General features: G+C 39.8%; 1 long non-coding RNA gene across 1 annotated transcript in view; it reads right to left on the bottom strand.

Moving 5' to 3' along the window:
• Positions 1–3162, bottom strand: part of LOC147361164 (uncharacterized) — a 71448-nt gene extending 68286 nt beyond the window's left edge. Inside the window, exon 1 of the long non-coding RNA XR_015139848.1 lies at positions 1337–3162. This is a non-coding gene — a long non-coding RNA (uncharacterized LOC147361164). The remainder of the gene's footprint in view (positions 1–1336) is intronic.
• Between the last annotated feature and the right edge of the window lie 15408 nt (positions 3163–18570).

The raw sequence follows: 18570 nt of genomic DNA, 5'->3' as shown, positions 1-18570 counted from the left end.
AGAAATTGAAATAACATGTTCTTTTATAAAAAAAAAAAAAAAAAACTGAGGGAAAACAAAAACAACAGACATGAGGAACAGAAGAAAACTAAATAATAACAACAATTATTATCTTCAGACACACAAAAGGAAGCACTGTGTCCATAGTACATCCATGAACAAAATGGATGCTATAAAAATGCAAACAGCATTCAGAGAAGAAAAAACTATTTGGGAAATTTAAAACATTGCTAAGAGAAATTTTTTAAAACTTCATAAGTTGGAAATAAAGCTAAATCTCCCAGAAAAAAGGAAAGCTTAGAAATGTTAGAAAAAAAAGTTTTAGGGCTGAGGTTCAATGTCCAAATAAAGGAGTTACAGAAGGAGAAATAATGGAAGGGGAGGGAGTTCTGAAAGAAATATTACAAGAAAATAACTCAGAGCTGAGACACTGTTTCCAGCTTCAACAGACTATTTTGACACCCAGTAAAATTAATGAAAAAAAAAAAAAAAAACAACCTCTCATCAGAGCACATAATAAAGAAGTTTCAGAACACAGGTGAATTGGATAGGGGGGTGAGAGAGGGAAAGAGAAAGCTGATCCAGAAACCTTCCGTCGAGAAGAAAGAGGCTACCTACAACCGCTGACTGTTTATAACGCTGAAAGCTATAAGACAACGGAACAAGGTCTTCAAAACCCCGAGAGAAAACAAATTTGAACATATAATTCAATAACTCACCAAATCTCCATATTCCAAGTATGGAATTTTATGTTCAAATTTGCTTGAAGAAAGGAAGAAAGAGTGGAACTATATGTAACTTTGTTCTGTATATTCCAAGTCTCCTGTAAATTATTATCATAGTTTCATAATTTAAAAAAGAGAGAGGAAAAAAAAAGGAAGAAAGAGAGGGAAGGAGGCAGGAGGGACAAAAGAAAGCAGCAGGCTCCTTGGGAGGTAGGAAGTTCCCTGGAGCTGGGACTAATCAAGCAGAATGTATAGCCACTTTTTCGGAGGGATTTAGAGGGTTTTCAAACTTGAGATTCTTATTGTGATGGAACCAGTCATCAAACCTCCCTATAAACTCCAAGATTCTATAAGGAGCCCACAGAGTTTGGATGAAGAAGGTTCTGGAACTGAGTGCCAACAGTGGGTGAGGGTCGGTGAGCACCCTGTAAAGAGTAGCAGACAGGTTCCCCTCCCGCCGCCTGTAGTAGCCCAAGGAGCTGGGGAGAAAAAAGGAGAGGGAAGAAGCAGGCTTAGCTCTCTTCCTGTTTCTTTTCAGGAAGTCAGAGAGGCCCTGAGTGATGCGAGAGGGAGTACATGGGTGTTTACACCAGAGAGTGCCCTTAGCATACCTGTGAGCTCTCAGGTTGTAGAATTCTTCAGTAAGAGACAAATACCAAGACATGTTACTATCCTAAAATCTTTTCATACTCAAAGTCTGATTCTGCCTCACAGATTTGGGGGCTACATCTTTTCCTTTCTTTTTACTAAACCCAAAGTTTCTCTGAATTCACATGTGATCCTTTACAATGCAAACAGCAGCATGCAATTAATTTAAAAACAGGATGTTGTTATTTGGAAAAAGTCAGTTTAAAACCCAAACTGGAAGAGGATTTCTTTGCCATGGCTCATAGTAATGACCACACTTTTTTTTTTTTTTTCCCCAGTGCCGCAGGATTTAAGCAGCTTCAGGCGTCCAATCAAAGACACAAATCTGAAAAACAAGTGGAAAATCTAAGTCCAACAAAGCCTACTCAGATTTCAGTCTGTATTTCAAAACATCAACAGGTGACATCCACCCATCAACAGAAACTAGAAACTGCTCATTATGAACTGTCCCCATGGGTCACACATGTTGCATGCGGCACCAACTCCCCCAGGACAAGATACCCACTCACTGTTGCCATGGAAATTTTTCTTCTAAGGTTTTCCTCTGTGATGTCATTTGTTGCATGGTAAGGTGGAGTCCTCTAGTGTCCCTAAACGGTATTTCCTTCAAGAATAAATTACACGGTTGGCGTCTGTGATGGCGATTTATCAAGGGGAAAATTAATTCATCACCAAATCAATTGATATGAGTTTGAGCAACTCTGGGAGATGGTGAAAGACAGGGAAGCCTGGCATGCTGCAGTCCACGGAGTCACAGAGAGTCAGACATGACGGACTGACTGAACAACATCTGGGTTTGATCCTAAAGCAGCTAAACTCTAGAGTGGAATAAAAATAAGAATCTTTTGCATTTTGCACTCATGGTCTGACTGGTCAACAATAACAAGAATCAAAATTGCTTTATCATGGTGACTATTTTACTCCCCGGGAAGGTATATTTGCCAATGCTGTGTTTGTGTGCGCTCAGTTATGTCTGACTCTTTGTGACCACATGGATTGCTTCCTCTGTTCATGGGATTTTACAGGCAGCAGTTCTGGAGTGGATTGCCATTTCCTACTCCAGGGGAATCTTCCCAACCCAGGGACTGAACCCAGGTCACTTGCATCTCCTACATTGGCAAGCACGTTCTTTACCGCTGCACCATCTGAGAAGTCTGCCAAGTAGACTAGAAACTCATCCAACTCTTTTTCAAGAGAAAAATGTAGACAAATGTCAACAGTGTAGCCCTACCCATACTGTGACCCACCAATCCCAGTATGGAATTTCAGATGAGTAACTGAGTGATATAACAAAAAATCTGTCCTTTCCCCACTGGCTTAAAATTCTATGTCGTGTATTATCTTGTCACACACAACTTTGGATATCCTCTGTTGTAATATATTGAGCTATTCATTCTTCTACCAAAAACCAACTGTTTAACTTTGTATCACTTTATAACATGCTGATATCTTGCGAGGTAATCACTCTTTCAAACACTCTTTGCCCATTCTTATACATTTACCGTTACAAATTAACTTTAAAGTTAGCTTAAATCACCCTTTTAAATAAAACTGCCACTTTTATTGGGATTGCACTGAAATAAACTGACTTGAGGGCAATGAATTTCTTTTACATTGTAAAACACTCCGAGATAACTAAACTCTCCTTTGCTCAGATATGGCTTCTTACATTCTTCTTACCATAAAGTTATCACATTTAAAAGACTTTCTTCACCATCCAGCTATTGCCTGTGTTCATAGGCTGATTTTACTATTACTAACTGAATACACTTGACAGATACTGAGATGGCAGGCATTATTGTAGATGCTTATTTAAAAGGGTTAGGAACATGCCTGGCCATAGTAAGTAAATACCATGTTAGCAATTGTCATCAGCATTATTATCACTATATAAAACCTTTGGGTGTAGCATTCATGGATCCAGAGATTGTCACATGGAGTCAAGTAAGTCAGACAGAGAAAGAGAAACATCGTATGACATCCCTTAGATACAGAATCTAAAATGAAATGATTCAAATGAACTTATTTACAAAACAGAAACAGACTCACAGACTTAGAGAACAAATTTATGGTTACGGAGCCGGGGCAGGATCAGAAGGCATAGTTAGGGAGTCTGGGATGGACATGTACACACTGCTCTATTTAAAAGAGACAGCCAAAAAGGACCTTCTATATAGTACAGGGAACTCTGCTCAGTATTATGTGGCAGCCTGGACAGGAAGGGAGGTTGGGGGAGAATGGATACATGCATGGCTGAGTCCCTTTGCTGTTCACCAGAAACTATCACAACATTGTTAACTGGCTATACTCCAACATAAAATAAAAAATTAAAAACAAAAAAACAACTTTTGCTGCATCTTTTTGAACTATGTTCAGAAGTGGCGACTGGGTAACACTGATAAGTAGCCATATAAGGTAAATTATGTGCTAGACCAGGGAGGTCAAGAAACATTTCCTGTAAAGGACTGCTGCTGCTGCTAAGTCGCTTCAGTCATGCCCGACTCTGTGCAACCCCATAAACGGTAGCCCACCAGGCTCGTCTGTCCCTGGGATTCTCCAGGCAAGAATACTGGAGTGAGTTGCCATTTGCTTCTCTGTAAAGGACTGCTGCTGCTAAGTCGCTTCAGTCGTGTCCGACTCTGTGCAACCCCATAGACGGCAGCCCACGAGGCTCCCCCGTCCCTGGGATTCTCCAGGCAAGAACACTGGAGTGGGTTGCCATTTCCTTCTCCAATGCATGAAAGTGAAAAAAGTGAAGTTGCTCAGTCGTGTCCGACTCTTCGTGACCCCATGGACTGCAGCCCACCAAGCTCCTCTGTCCATGGGATTTTGCAGGCAAGAGTACTGGAGTGGGGTGCCATTGCCTTCTCCAGTGTAAAGGACTAGCATATAGTAAATATTTTAATCTTTGCAGGCCATAATCTCGATGGCAGTTATTCAACTCTACTGCAGGAAAGAGATCAGAGCGGTATTCCAATAAAACTTCATTTACAAAACAGAGTTTCTCTAAGGGCTCACATTTGCCAATCCCCCAGACAAAATCAGGAAGTCAGTCACATTGGTTTATGATGTCCCTCTGCTGTCTTACAATGATCCTTTTTGTCTTTTTTACAGTGACTTGGCACCATAGGAATTTGTCTTACCCTCAGGAAAATATTGTTCTTGGAGTATTCACATGTCAGAGTGATGTCTCTGCAATAACTCCTGGGCAATGGCAAGTTTTATGAAGGGGAACAGGGAAAAGGATGATCATAGCTAGCATCTATGAGGGTTTCATGGGCTCAGAAACCTTCTACATGGTTTAAATGCATTGATTCATTTAAACTTCACAACTACATAAGACAGCTACCAAAATGATCCTCAATTAACTGACTAGAAACTGAAGTACAGAAAGGCTGAGGAACTAGGTCAAGGTCACATCACTATTAGAGAAATGGACTGTGAACACTAGTCTCTCATTATAAACTAGAGACTGAAAAAAAGAGTATTTATTGCCTAAAAACCCCATGTCCATGGAATTCTCTACGCCAGAATACAGGAGTGGGTAGCCTTCCCCTTCTCCAGGAGATCTTCTCAATCCAGGGATCGAAACCCAGGCCTCCTACAATGCAGGCAGATTCTTTGCCAGAAGAGCCATAGTTCAGTTCAGTTGCTCAGTTGTGTCTGACTCTTTGTGACCCCATGGACTGCAGCACGCCAAGCTTCCCTGTCCATCACCAACTCCCGGAGTTGACTCAAACTCATGTCCACTGAGTCAGTGATACCATCCAACCATCTCATCCTCTGTCATCCCCTTCTCCTCCTGCCTTTAATCTTTCCCAGTATCAAGGTCTTTTCCAATGAGTCAGTTCTTCACATCAGGTGGCCAAAGTACTGGAGTTTCAGCTTAAGCATCATTCCTTCCAATGAATATTCAGGACTGATTTCCTTTAGGATGAAGTAGTTGGATCTCCTTGCTGTCCAAGGGACTCTCAAGAGTCTTCTCCAACACCAATCAAAAGCATCCAATCAAAAGCATTGATTCTTCAGTGCTCAGCTTTCTTTATAGTTCAACTCTCACATCCATACATGACTACTGTAAAAACCATAACCTTGACTAGACAGACCTTTGTTGGCAAAGTAATCTCTCTGCTTTTTAATATGCTGTCTAGGTTTGTCATAGCTTTTCTTCCAAGGAGTAAGCATCTTTTAATTTCATGGCTGCAGTCACCATCTGCAGTGACTTTGGAGCCCAAAACAAATCAAACAAAGTCTGTCACCATTTCCATTATTTCTCCATCTACTTGCCATGAAGTGATGGGACCAGATGCCATGATCTTAGTTTTTTGAATGTTGAGTTATAAGCCAACTTTTTCACTCCCCTCTTTCACTTTCATCAAGAGGCTCTTTAGCTGCTCTTTGCTTTCTGTCATAAGGGTGATGTCATCTGCATAACTGAGGTTATTGATACTTCTCCTAGCAATCTTGATTCCAGTTTGTGCTTCATCCAGCCCAGCATTTCTCATGATGTATTCTGCATGTAAGTTAAATAAGCAGGGTGACAATATACAGCCTTGATGTACTCCTTTCCCAATTTGGAACCAGTCTGTCGTTCCATGTCTGGTTCTAACTGTTGCTTCTTGACCTGCACACAGACTTCTCAGGAGGCAGATAAGGTGGTCTGGTATTCCCATCTCTTGAAGAATTTTTCATACTTTGTTGTGATCCACACAGTCAAAGGCTTTGTGATCACACAGTCAAAGCCACAAAGGAAGCCCAAGAATACTGGAGTGGGTAGCCTATCCCTTCTCCACTGGATCTTCCAAACCCAAGAATCGAACTGGGGTCTCACACATTGCAGGTGGATTCTTTACCAACTGAGCTGTCAGCAAAGCCCCCAACTCCCCCCTCAAAAAAAGAGTATTACCTAAAAACCTTTGGATTTTTTAATAAAACACAAAGACCAAATAACTCACTCCCTCTAATAAATCTGCAACATTCCTCAAGAGGAGTTATTGGCATTTAAGGAAGGACCATTATTTGCTAGATGAAACAGCTCAACTTACTGTAAGACATTTTGCCCCCCCTGGCCCCCCATGCACTAAATGCTGACAATTACCAAGACCACCATTCCTGAGACCATTTTGAAAACCAAAAATGCCCCTATGCATTTCCAAGTCTCACTGCCACTTAAAGCTTCTGTTTGGGGTCAATCTTGGCAGCTGTTGACCAAGAAATATGGCTCCACCTTCTGTCCTAGATTTCCTCCCAAGAAGGGCAACAAGCATCGAAGAAAAAGGTATCTTCTTGGCAGCCTCATTCAGCCACTATGATGAAGAGTCCCAAACAGAGAACTAACTGTTGTCTCTGGCACCTGAAATTCCAATTTAGGAGCTGTGTTCGTTTACTTAAGGATTTATATCCCTTAAAGGCACATATCCTGCCAAAGTGGTAACATATTAAATAACTCATAAATATTCCTTAATAAGTTCATCTCAAAATCAACCAATCCATACATGAAGACGTTTACTGAGAATTGAGTACCCAAAAAGTGCTAAGAGGCTGGCTTGTGCTATGTCCACACAAACTTCTCCCACAGTTAACGAGTTACTGCCAGACTCCTTCTAATGCAGGGTAACCCGAAGTTAAATGAGGTCTGTTAAATTTTGTGTTTGTCATGGCATCCACCAGCTTTTTAACACATCTCACCAAAATTAGGATGAACTAACATTTCTACATTATGAGACTTGTAATTTTGCCTTTGGAGGAATTTCATGAACAAAGAAACTTCATCTCGGTCTGCTACCATAATCCTAGTGATTTTACCCCTTCCATGAAAAGTATAGCTTTTCATTAGATCAACATTCTTGCTATCATATCCTCCATGCTACAAACTGGGAAATACCCTTCTGTAGGTTTACTCACTTTAACTTACATGAAGGAGAACATACTCAGTTCAGTTGCTTAGTTGTGTCCAACTCTTTGCCACCATATGGACTGCAGCACGCCAGGCTTCCCTGTCCATCACCAACTCCTGGAGCTTGCTCAAACTCATGTCCATTGAGTCAGTGATGCAATCCAACCATCTCATCCTCTGTAGTCCCCTTCTCCTCCCGCCTTCAATCTTTCCCAGCATCAGGGTCTTTTCCAATAAGTCAGTTCTTCACCGCAGGTGGCCAAAGTATTGGAATTTCAACTTTAGCATCAGTCCTTCAAATGAATATTCAGGACTGATTTCCTTTAGAATTGACTGGTTAGATCTCCTTGCAGTCCAAGGGACTCTCAAGAGTCTTCTCCAACACCGCAGTTCAAAAGCATCAATTCTTCAGCACTCAGCTTTCTTTATAGTCCAACTCTTACATCCATACATGACTTCTGGAAAAACCATAGCTTTGACGAGACAGACCTTCATTGGTAAAATAATGTCTCTGCTTTTTAATATGCTGTCTAGGTTTGTCATAGCTTTTCTTCCAAGGAGCAAGGGTCTTTTAATTTCACTACAATCACCATCTGCAGTGATTTTGGAGCCCCCCTACCCCGCCGCAAAAGTCTGTCACGGCTTCCATTTTTTCTCCATCTACTTGCCATGAAGTGATGGGACCGGGTGCCATGATCTTAGTTTTTTGAATGTTGAGTTCTAAGCCAACTTTTTCACTCCCCTCTTTCACTTTCATCAAGAGGCTCTTTAGCTTCTCTTTGCTTTCTTTCATAAGGGTAGTGGCATCTGCATATCTTAGGTTATTGATATTTCTCCTGGCAATCTTCATTCCAGTTTGTGCTTCGTCAAGTCCAGCATTTCTCATGATTTACTCTGCATATAAGTTAAATAAGCAGGGTGACAATATACAGCCTTGATGTACTCCTTTTCCTATTTGGAACCAGTCTGTTGTTCCATGTCCAGTTCTAACTATTGCTTCTTGCCCTGCACACAGGTTTCTCAGGAGGCAAGTAAGGTGGTCTGGTATTTCCATCTCTTGAAGAATTTTCCACACTTTGTTGTGATCCACACAGTCAAAGGCTTTGGCATAGTCAATAAGGCAGAAGTAGATGTTTTTCTGGAACGCCCTTGCTTTTTCTATGATCCAGCGGATGTTGGCAATTTGATTTCTGGTTCCTCTGACTTTCCTAAATACACTTTGAACATTTGGAAGTTCTCAGTTCACATACTGTTGAAGCCTAGCTTGGAGAATTTTAAGGATTACTTTGCTAGCATGTGAGATGAGTGCAACTGTGCCATAGTTTGAACATTCTTTGGCATTGCCTTTCTTTGGGATTGGAATGAAAACTGACCTTTTCCAATTAACACACAGAAATCCCTTGCATTCCTATACACTAACAATGAGAAAACAGAAAGAAATTAAGGAAACAATTTCATTCACCATTGAGAAAAAAAGAATAAAATAATTAGGAATAAATCTACCTAAAGAAACAAAAGACCTATATATAGAAAACTATAAAACACTGATGAAAGAAATCAAAGAGGACACAAATAGATGGAGAAATATATCATGTTCATGGATCGGAAGAATCAATATAGTGAAAATGAGTATACTACCCTAAGCAATCTACAGATTAAATGCAATCCCTATCAAGCTACCAATGGTATTTTTCAGAGAACTAGAACAAATAATTTCACAATTTGTACGGAAATACAAAAAAAAACTTAAATAGCCAAAGCAATTTTGAGAAAGAAGAATGGAACTGGAGGAATCAATCTACCTGACTTCAGAATAGACTACAAATCTACAGTCATTAAGACAGTATGGTACTGGCACAAAGACAGAAATATAGATCAATGGAACAAAATAGAAAGCCCAGAGATAAATCCATGCACCTATGGACACCTTATCTTTGATAAAGGAGGCAAGAATATATGATGGAGAAAAGACATTCTCTTTAGCAAGTGGTACTGGGAAAACTGGTCAACCACCTGTAAAAGAATGACCCTAGAACACTTTACAACACGGTACACAGAAATAAACTCAAAATGTATTAGAGATCTAAATGTAAGACCAGAAACTATAAAACTCCTAGAGGAAAACATAGGCAAAACACTCCCTGACATAAATCACAGATAGGATCCTCTCTGATCCATCTCCCAGAGTAACGGAAATAAAAACAAAAATAAACACATGGGACCTAATTAAACTTAAAAGGTTTTGCACAACAAAGGAAACTATAAGCAAGGTGAAAAGACAGCCTTCAGAATGGGAGAAAATAATAGCAAATGAAGCAACTGACAAAGAATTAATCTCTAAAATATACAAAATTGAGCAACTCATGCAGCTCAATATCAGAAAAATAAATGACCCTATCAAAAAGTGGGCCAAAGAACTAAACAGACATTTCTCCAAAGAAGACATACAGATGGCTAACAAACACATGAAAAGATACTCAACATCACTCATTATCAGAGAAATGCAAATCAAAACCACAATGAGGTACCATCTGAACTGAACTGAACTGATGGGAGATGGGGGAGAGACACAGAGGATTCCTGAGATATAGTCATGCTTCACTTATTGGCCTTTTTGGTGAACATATGGATTTTTTTTTCTCTCTAAATGGTATGCTTGTAGTTTATATACTCTTTGTTCAGTTCAGTTCAGTCGCTCAGTCATGTCTGACTCTTTGCGACCCCATGAATCGCAGCATGCCAGGCCTCCCTGTCCATCACCAACTCCCGGAGTTCACTCAAACTCATGTCCATCGAGTCAGTGATGCCATCTAGCCATCTCATCCTCTGTCGTCCCCTTTTCCTCCCGCCCCCAATCCCTCCCAGCATCAGAGTCTTTTCCAATGAGTCAACTCTTCGCATGAGGTGGCCAAAGTACTCGAGCTTCAGCTTTAGCATCATTCCTTCCAAAGAAATCCCAGGGCTGATCTCCTTCAGAATGGACTGGTTTGATCTCCTTGCCGTCCAAGGGACTCTCAAGAGTCTTCTCCAACACCACAGTTCAAAAGCATCAATTCTTCAGTGCTCAGCCTTCTTCACTGTCCAACTCTCACATCCATACATGACCACTGGAAAAACCATAGCCTTGACTAGACGAACCTTTGTTGGCAAAGTAATGTCTCTGCTTTTGATTATGCTATGTAGGTTGGTCATAACTTTCCTTCCAAGGAGTAAGCGTCTTTTAATTTCATGGCTGCAGTCACCATCTGCAGTGATTTTGGAGCCCAGAAAAATAAACTCTGACACTGTTTTCACTGTTTCCCCATCTATTTCCCATGAAGTGATGGGACCGGATGCCATGGTCTTCGTTTTCTGAATGTTGAGCTTTAAGCCAACTTTTTCACTCTCCACTTTCACTTTCATCAAGAGGCTTTTTAGTTCCTCTTCACTTTCTGCCATAAGGGTGGTGTCACCTGTATATCTGAGGTTATTGATACTCTTTGTTACATATACTATATTTTTAAAAGCTCTTTAAAGAAACTAAAATATTTTACCACCAGCTCATCACCAACCCTAGGAGCCTTGCAAAATCACAGGCTAACTGAGAACTAGGTGTAGAGCTTGCCAAATTTAAATTAGACCTCCTAAAGCTTAGCATGCCAAGGATTTTTTTTTAATGTTTCACAATTCATTTCCTATTCAGAACCTTCAGGGGATAATTCACACCAGAAAACAGAGCTGTACTGATTCCTGTCAGTTAATTATACAAGTACCAGAAGACGTTATAACTGTTTTTGACAGAAATATCTCTAAGCTGTACTGTGCAGTTTCCTGAGTTAAAGTGCAATTTGTCTTACTGATTCAGGGTAAGCCTCAGAATGAATCCCTGTACTTCCAAGGGAATTTTAAGTCCTGTCTACACTTAGGATTACTGACTGAAAGACCACTGCCTCTCACAGTAGTTCTCAAACTCATCTAAAAAAAAAAAAGGAAGAAAGAAAAGAAAAGAAATTCCATGTTTATGTGTGAAAGTTTTGATTACTAATTTATTCAACAAAATGTACCAAGTGCCCAGACTTAGAGATTGAACTTATGGTTCCCAAGGAGGAAGGATGGGGAGAAGGGATAGTTAGGGCACTGAGGGTGGATGTGTACACTCTGCTGTATTTAAAATGGATAACCAACAAGGACCTACTATATAGCACAAGGAAATCTGTTCAGTGTTATATATCAGCCTGGATGGGAGGAGAGTTTGGGGGGAAATGGATACATGTGTATGTACATATGGCTGAGTCCCTCTGCTGTTCACTTGAAACTTATCCAACATTGTTAATCAGCTATACCCCAATACAAAATAATAAGTTTAAAAAAATGTAGTGAGTGTCACGACAGGGCTGTCTATCCATTCTCAAATACCCTCTTTCCTAATTCCTGAGCACACAGTTAGGCTGGACTTCACAGTGCTCCTTGCAGTTAGATGAGGCTGTCTGCCTAAGTACTAGCCAGTAAAATGTGGGAGAAAATAATGCTAGTTTCTTCTAGGCCTGGCCCATGAAACCTCCCATAAGACTCTCCACTCTCTCCTTTTTTTTTTTTTAACTTTTTAAAATTAATTTATTTTAATTGGAGGCTAATTACTTTACAATATTGTGGTGGTTTTTGCCATACATTAACATAAATCATACATGAGTGTACATGTGTCCCCCATCCTGAACCCCCCTCCCACCTCCCTCCCCATCCCATCCCATCCCTCAGGGTTGTCCCAGTGCACTGGCTTTGAGTGCCCTGTTTCATGCACCGAACTTGGACTGGTGATGTATTTCACATATGGTAATATACATGTTTCACAGCTATTCTCTCAAATCATCCCACCCTCACATTCTCCCATAGAGTCCAAAAGCCTGTTCTTTACATCTGTATCTCTTTTGCTGTCTCGAATATAGGGTCATCATTACCATCTTTCTAAATTCCATATATATGCTTTAATGTATAGGTGTTCTTCTTTCTGACTTACTTCACTCTGTATAATAGGCTCCAGTTTCATCCACCTCATTAGAACTGATTCAAATGCATTCTTATTAATAGCTGAGTAATATTCCATTGTGTATATGTACCACAGCTTTCTTATCCATTCATCTGCAATGGACATCTAGGTTGCTTCCATGTCCTAGCTATTGTAAACAGTGCTGCAATGAACATTGGGGTACATGTGTCTCTTTCAATTCTGGTTTCCTCGGTGTGTATGCCCAGCAGTGGGATTGCTGAGTTATATGGCAGTTCCATTTCCAGTTTTTAAAGGAATCTCCACACTGTTCTGTATAGTGGCTGTACTAGTTTGCATCCCCACCAACAGTGTAAAAGGGTTCCCTTTTCTCCACACCCTCTCCAGCATTTATTGTTTGTAGACTTTTTGATAGCAGCCATTCTGCAGCCAAGAAATTAAAAGATGCTTACTCCTTGGAAGAAAAGTTATGACCAACCTAGACAGCATATTCAAAAGCAGAGACATTACTTTACCAACAAAGGTCCATCTAGTCACGGCTATGGTTTTTCCAATGGTCAGTATGGATGCAAGAGTTGGACTGTGAAGAAGGCTGAGTGCTGAAGAATTGATGCTTTTGAACTGTGGTGTTGGAGAAGACTCTTGAGAGTCCCTTGGACTGCAAGGAGATCCAACCAGTCCATTCTGAAAGAGATTAGCCCTGGGATTTCTTTGGAAGGAATGATGCTAAAGCTGAAGCTCGAGTACTTTGGCCACCTCATGCAAAGAGTTGACTCATTGGAAAAGACTCTGATGCTGGGAGGGATTGGGGGCGGGAGGAGAAGGGGACGACAGAGGATGAGATGGCTGGATGGCATCACTGACTCGATGGACGTGAGTCTGGGTGAACTCCAGGAGATGATGATGGACAGGGAGGCCTGGCATGCTGCAATTCATGGTGTCGCAAAGAGTTGGACACAACTGAGCAACTGAACTGAACTGAACTGATTCTGCCATTCTGACCAGCATGAGATGGTACCTCACTGTGGTTTTGATTTGCATTTCTCTGATAATGAGTGATGTTGAGTATCTTTTCATGTGTTTGTTAGCCATCTGTATGTCTTCTTTGGAGAAATATCTGTTTAGTTCTTTGGCCCATTTTTTGATAGGGTCATTTATTTTTCTGGTATTGAGCTGCATGAGCTGCTCAATTTTGTATATTTTAGAGATTAATTCTTTGTCAGTTGCTTCATTTGCTATTATTTTCTCCCATTCTGAAGGCTGTCTTTTCACCTTGCATATAGTTTCCTTCGTTGTGCAAAACCTTTTAAGTTTAATTAGGTCCCATGTGTTTATTTTTGCTTTTATTTCCATTACTCTGGGAGGTGGGTCAGAGAGGATCCTGCTGTGATTTATGTCAGGGAGTCTTTTGCCTATGTTTTCCTCTAGGAGTTTTATAGTTTGATAGTTTCTGGTCTTAAAGTTAGATCTTTAATCCATTTTGAGTTTATTTTTGTGTATGGTGTTAGAAAGTGTTCTAGTTTTATTCTTTTACAGGTGGTTGACCAGTTTTCCCAGCACCACTTGCTAAAGAGAATGTCTTTTCTTCATCGTATATTCTTGCCTCCTTTGTCAAAAATAAGGTGTTCATAGGTGCATGGATTTATCTCTGGGCTTTCTATTTTGTCTCATTGATCTATATTTCTATCTTCGTACCAGTATCATACTGTCTTGATGACTGTAGCTTTGTAGCATAGTCTAAAGTTAGGCAGGTTGATTCCTCTAGTTCCATTCATTTTTCTCAAGATTGCATTGGCTATTTGATGTTTTTTGTATTTCTGTACAAATTGTGAAATTACTTGTTCTCGGTTCAGTTCAGTTGCTCAGTTGTGTCCGATTCTTTGCAACCCCATGAACCACAGCACACCAGGCCTCCCTGTCCATCACCAACTCCTGGAGTTTACTCAAACTCATGTCCACTGAGTTGGTGATGCCATCCAACCATCTCATCCTCTGTCATCCCCTTCTCCTCCCACCTTCAATCTTTCCCAGCATCAGCATCTTTTCAAATGAGTCAGCTCTTCGCATCAGGTGGCCAAAGTATTGGAGTTTCAGCTTCAACATTAGTCCTTCCAATAAATATTCAGGACTGATCTCTGTTAGGATGGACTGGTTGGATCTCCTTGCAGTCCAAGGGACCCTCAAGAGTCTTCTCCAACACCACAGTTCAAAAGCATCAATTCTTTGGTGCTCAGCTTTCTTTACAGTCCAACTCTCACATCCATATATGACCAATGGAAAAACCATAGCCTTGACTAGACAGATCTTTGTTGGCAAAATGATGCCAAAGAAAAAATGAAGAGACAGAGACAAAGCAAAAACCAGACCCAGTTGTGGATATGACTGGTGATAGAAGCAAAGTCCGATGCTGTGAAGAGCAATATTGCATAGGGACCAGGAATGTTTGGTCCATGAATCAAGGCAAGTTGGAAGTGGTCAAACAGGAGATGGCAAGAGTGAACGTTGAAATTTTAGGAATCATTGAACTAACATGGACTGGAATGGGTGAATTTAACTCAGACAACCATTATATCTACTATTGCGGGCAAGAATCCCTTAGAAGAAATGGAGTAACCATCATAGTCAACAAGAGTCTGAAATGCAGTACTTTGATGTAATCTCAAAAACGACAGAATGATCTCTGTTTGTTTCCAAGGCAAACCATTCAATATCACAGTAATCCAAGCCTATGCCTCAACCAGTAATGCTGAAGAAGTTGAAGTTGAATGGTTCTATGAACACCTACAAGACCTTTTAGAACTAACACCCAAAAAAAGATGTCCTTTTCATTATAGGGAACTGGAATGCAAAAGTAGAAAGTCAAGAAACACCGGGAGTAACAGGCAAATTTGGCCTTGGAGTACAGAATGAAGCAGGGCAAAGGCTAATAGAGTTTTTGCCAAAAGAATGCACTGGTCATAGCAAACACCCTCTTCCAACAACACAAGAGAAGACTCTACACATGGACATAACCAGATGGTCAACACTGAAATCAGATTGATTATATTCTTTGCAGCCAAAGATGGAGAAGCTCTATTGTCAGCAAAAACAATATCAGGAGCTGGCTCAGATCATGAACTCTTTATTACCAAATTCAGACTTAAATTGAAGAAAGTAGGGAAAATCACTAGACCATTCAGGTATGACCTAAATCAAATCTCTAACGATTATTTGTTCTAGTTCTGTGAAAAATACCATAGATAGCTTGATAGGGATTGCATTGAATCTGTATATTGCTTTGCGTAGTATACTCATTTTCACTATACTGATTCTTCCCATCCATGAACATGGTATATTTCTCCATCTATTTATGTCATCTTTGATTTCTTTCATCAGTGTTTTATAGTTTTCTATATATAAGTCTTTTGTTTCTTTAGGCAGATTTATTCCTAAGTATTTTATTCTTTTCATTGCAATGGTGAATGGAATTATTCCTTAATTTCTCTGTTTTCTCATTGTTAGTGTATAGGAATACAAGGGATTTCTGTGTATTAATTTTATATCCTGCAAGTTTACTATATTCATTAATTAGCTCTAGGAATTTTCTGGTGGTATCTTTAGGGTTTTCTATGTAGAGGATCATGTCATCTGCAAATAGTGAGAGTTTTACTTCTTATTTTCCAATCTGGATTCCTTTTGTCTCTTTTTCTTCTCTTATTGCTGTGACCAAAACTTCCAAAACTATGTTGAATAGTAGTGATGAGAGTGGGCACCCTTGTCTTATTCCTGACTTTAGTGGGAATGCTTTCAGTTTTTCTCCATTGAGGATAATGTTTGCTATGGGTTTATCATATGTGGCTTTTTATTATGTTGGGGTATGTTCCTTCTATACCTGCTTTCTGGAGGGTTTTTTTTTTTAATCATAAATGGATGTTGAATTTTGTCAAAGGCTGTCTCTGCATCTATTGAGATAATATGGTTTTTATCTTTCAATTTGTTAATATGGTGTATTGCAATTTGTTAATGTGATTGATGCGCAAATATTGAAGAATCCTTGCATCCCTGGGATAAAGCCCACTTGGTCATGATATATGATCTTTTTAATATGTTGCTGGATTCTGTTTCTAGAATTTTGTTGAGGATTTTTGCATCTATATTCATCAGTGATATTGGCCTGTAGTTCTTTCTTTGTGGTATCTTTGTCTGGTTTTGGCATTAGGGTGATGGTGGCCTCATAGAATGAGTTTGGAAGTTTACCTTCCTCTGCAATTTTCTGGAAGAGTTTGAGTAAGATGTGTGTTAGCTCTTTAAATTTTGGGTAGAATTCACCTGTGAAGCCATCTGATCCTGGGCTTTTGTTTGTTGGAAGATTTTTTTATTACAGTTTCAATTTCTGTGCTTGTGATGGGTCTGTTAAGATTTTCTATTTCTTCCTGGCTCAGTTTTGGAAGGTTATACTTTTCTAAGAATTCGTCCATTTCTTCCAAGTTGTCCATTTTATTGGCATATAGTTGCTGATAGTAGTCTCATGATCTTTTGTATTTCTGTGTTGTCTGTTGTGATTTCTCCATTTTCATTTCTAATTTTGTTGATTTGATTCTTCTCCTTTCTTCTTGATGGGTCTGACTAATGGTTTGCCTATTTTATTTACCTTCTCAAAGAACCAGCTTTTAGTTTTGTTGACTTTTGCTATAGTCTCCTTTGTTTCTTTTTCATTTATTTCTGCCCTAATTTTTATGAATTCTTTCCTTCTACTAACCCTGGGTTCTTAATTTTTTCTTTTTTTAGTTGCTTTAGGTGTAAAGTTAGGTTATTTATTTGATTTTTCTCTTGTTTTTTGAGGTAAGCTTGTATTGCTATGAACCTTCCCCTTAGCACTGCTTTTACTGAATCCCATAGGTTTTGGTTGTTGTGTTTTCATTTTCATTTGTTTCCATGAATATTTTGATTTCTTTTTTGATTTCTCCTATGATTTGTTGGTTATTCAGAAGCATGTTGTTTAACCTTCATATGCTTGTGTTTTCAATAGTTTTTTTTTTTTTTCTTTCTGTAGTTGACATCTAATCTTACTGCATTGTGATCAGAAAAGATGCTTGAAATGATTTCAAATTTTTTGAATTTACCAAGGCTAGATATATGGCCCAATGGCACCCCACTCCAGTACTCTTGCCTGGAAAATCCCATGGGTGGAGGAGCCTGGTAGGCTTCAGTCCATGGGGTTGCGAAGAGTTGGACACGACTGAGCGACTTCACTTTCACTTTTCACTTTCATGCACTGGAGAGGGAAATGGCAACCCACTCCAGTGTTCTTGCCTGGAGAGTCCCAGGGACGGGGAAGCCTGGTGGGCTGCCGTCTATGGGGTTGCACAGAGTCGGACACGACTGAAGCGACTTCGCAACAGCAGCAGATATATGGCCCAGGATGTGATCTATCCTGGAGAATGTTCTGTGTGCACTTGAGAAAAAGGTGAAATTCATTGTTTTGGGGTGAAATGTCCTATAGATATCAATTAGGTCTAACTGGTCCATTGTATCATTTAAACTTTGTGTTTCCTTGCTAATTTTCTATTTGGTTGATCTATGCATAGATATGAGTGGAGTATTAAAGCCTCCCACTATTATTGTGTTACTGTTAATTTACCCTTTCATGCTGCTGCTGCTGCTGCTGCTAAGTCGCTTCAGTCGTGCCTGACTCTGTGTGACCCCATAGATGGCAGCCCACCAGGCTCCTCCATCCCTGGGATTCTCCAGGCAATAATACTGGAGTGGGTTGCCATTTCCTTCTCCAATGCATGAAAGTGAAAAGTGAAAGAGAAGTCACTCAGTCATTGTTAGCATTTGCCTTACATATTGCTGTGCTCCTATGTTGGGTACATATATATTTAAAATTGTTTCTTGGATTAATCCTTTGATCATTATGTAGTGTCCTTCTTTGTCTCTTTTCATGGCCTTTATTTCAAAGTCTATTTTATCTGATATGATTATTGCTACTCCTGCTTTCTTCTGGTCTCCATTTGCATGAAATATCTTTTTCCAGCCCTTCACTTTCAGTCTGTATGTGTCCCTTGGTTTGAGGTGGGTCTCTTGTAGACAGCATATATAGGGGTCTTGTTTTTGTATCCATTCAGCCAGTCTTTGTCTTTTGGTTGGGACTTTCAACCCACTTACATTTAAGGTAATTATTGCTAAGTATGATCCTGTTGCCATTTATTTTGTTGTTTTGGGTTCAAGTTTATAAACCTTTTCTGTGTTTCCTGTCTAGAGAAGATCATTTAGCATTTGTTGAAAAGCTGGTATGGTAGTGCTGAATCCTCTTAGCTTTTGCTTGTCTGTAAAGCTTT

This window comes from Bos grunniens, chromosome 13, assembly GCF_055505025.1.
Source record: "Bos grunniens cultivar Pamir isolate PY7600 chromosome 13, Bosgru_T2T1.0, whole genome shotgun sequence".
Taxonomy (NCBI): Eukaryota; Metazoa; Chordata; class Mammalia; order Artiodactyla; family Bovidae; genus Bos; species Bos grunniens.
The sequence above is the reverse complement of the archived record's forward strand: the minus strand, read 5'-3'. Positions and strand labels throughout refer to the sequence as shown.